Raw genomic sequence first — 2,500 nt, 5'->3', positions numbered from 1 at the left:
TGTGCGCGCGCGCGCGTGTGTGTGTGTGTGTGCGTGCGTGTGTGTGTGTGCCTGTGTGTGACAGTGTTGAGAGTAATGCATCAGATACCCATTGCTTAACGATGTGTCCACTGACAGGAGGTGTGTGTGTGTGTGTGTGAGAGAGAGACTGAGAATGAGTAGGAGATGATCATATACATCCATATGATCATATACATCCTCACCGGCATGTACGGCATGTCTTCAACTCTGAGCATCCTACTGATATTGCTTCAAAACTTTGAACAAAATATTCTGCACTCTCTGGAAGCTTGTGTTTTGCCTGATAGAATTGAACAATTGCCTCATTATATCGTACAGTGACTTGCTTGTGGAACAAAGCAGGTGGGAGTAATCATGTGATTTAAAAACACATCAAATTCAACAAGGTCCCAATCACTGGTCACTTCTTCACCCCCCTTTTCACGCATCTGCATCATAGCTGAATAAGTCACGAAGTGTTGATAGCCTCGAAGGGAAACGAATATCAAGACGAAGAGTAGGACGACGAAGAGTAGGACTCACCCTTTCAGATGATGCTAGTTATCTGTGCAACGACGTATGGTGCAGTAATCTGGTTTTGGAACTGCGGCATAATTCAGTGTTGTGGCACACTATTTTGCATTTACATAGACATATATTTGTTTCAAACTGCTGTCATGCTGAGTGTCAAACCTGAAAGGATATCCTCCCTGACATCAGTATCTTTTGAGATAGATGTAAAAGTAGAACAATTTCATTTAATAATTTTTCCATAATATGAAGGCTTACTCTACTCTTACTCTTGAGCCCTTACTGTCCTGAAAAACACAAAATATAGCATGTATGGCTTTTATCTCTTTTATATATTTATATGTAATATTATATAATATATATATATATCTCTTATATATTGACCGAGACAGAAGTTTAGAGGTAAAGGTAGTGAGATTATACTGAAAATAGCATCGGGTTGTAGAGTGGGAACTATTATAGGTAGCTCTTTGATGCTGGGATGACTGAGACTGGAGTGCTCAGTTTTTGTATTGTGTTTAAATGTTAGTTAAAGTGTGTGTGTGTGTGTGTGTGTGTGTGTGTGTGTGTGTGTGTGTGTGTGTGTGTGTGTGTGTGTGTGTGTGTGGGGGGGTAAGTACCCATGTGTAATTTTGTTTGTCAAGAAAAGCTTTTGAAGCTGCTTTGATAAGCTCTTGCTAATGAGAAGAGGTCTCCTTAGTCACCCCTCTCCTCCTTACACACACACACACACACACACACACACACACACACACACACACACACACACACACACACACACACACACACACACACACACACACACACATCCGCCGGTTGTGAGAAGTGATTGTTGGCCCTGTCCTCCTTGTGCGGTGAGCTTGCCTCGTGAGGAAGGGTTACAGAGGCATGGGAAAGAGGAGAGTTTTTCTCAGAGGGTCGTGTGTGACTATCACCAATGACAAACTTGTGAGGCCACACACACACACACACACTCATAGATACAGCTGCTGCACACACACACACAAAACACACATTTTAATATATAGCAACTGCAGAGATCTTCAAGCGTACATAAGTTCAGACATAGCAGCACACACAGATACAAGACAGAAAATTAAACACACACAGACACACAAATAAACACAGCCACATCTCTCTTTCTTATCCACACACACACACAGACAGACACACACACACACACACACACACACACACACACACACACACACACACACACACACACACACACACACACACACAGAGGCCTCTATCACCCAGTAGCTGGCTGGCCTCCAGGGCAGGGTGGGAAAGGATCTGCTCTCTGTGTCTCTGTCTGTGTGAATGGACTCAGTGTGGCTCAGTGGCTTCCTGACCAAGAGGCTGCCATTGACCGTCTCAAGACAGAGGCTCACTTTATTAACCAAATTAGTCTCATCTCTCTTTCTCTTTCTCTCACTCTCTCTCTTGCTCCCTCCAACTCCCTCTTTTGCTATCTCCCTTCCTCTCTCTCTCTCTCTCTGTCACTCTTTTACTCTCTTGCTCTTCCTCTCTCCCTCCATCGTCCGCTATCTATCTCTCTCTCTCTCTCTTTATCCCTCCCTCCCTCTCTCCCACTCCCTCTCCCTCTCTTTTCCGACACAAAAGCCTTTATCTCCACACCTGCACCAACAAAGCCTCGAGTGGGAAGAAAAGCCTCATTATTCCCCCTGGTCATCTGAACAGCAGCGACCGACGCATTAACCCCCAGCCCACACCCACCCCACCCCACTCCATCACTGATAACAACACGCTGTAACGTTACGCTTGCCATCATCGTATCATAAATGCATTAATCGTACACGCATAACAACACACCTGCTGATAACAGACCAACACACCAGTTAATAAATGTTGATGCGCTTTTGTTGTGTTTGGTGTTTCTTCTCCTTATTGTTGCTTGTTGTTTCATGTTAATAACACATGATGGACTCTCTGTGTCAACTGAGCA

The 2,500-nt window shown here is 44.2% G+C and overlaps 1 protein-coding gene across 9 annotated transcripts in view; it reads right to left on the bottom strand.

The window, feature by feature from the left end:
- Window positions 1-2,500, bottom strand: part of sox5 (SRY-box transcription factor 5) — a 127,064-nt gene that overhangs the window by 39,492 nt on the left and 85,072 nt on the right. The gene's annotated exons all lie outside the window — the stretch shown is intronic.

The sequence above is a fragment of the Clupea harengus genome, chromosome 16 (genome assembly GCF_900700415.2).
Source record: "Clupea harengus chromosome 16, Ch_v2.0.2, whole genome shotgun sequence".
In the NCBI taxonomy this organism is placed as follows: domain Eukaryota; kingdom Metazoa; phylum Chordata; class Actinopteri; order Clupeiformes; family Clupeidae; genus Clupea; species Clupea harengus.
The sequence above is the reverse complement of the archived record's forward strand: the minus strand, read 5'-3'. Positions and strand labels throughout refer to the sequence as shown.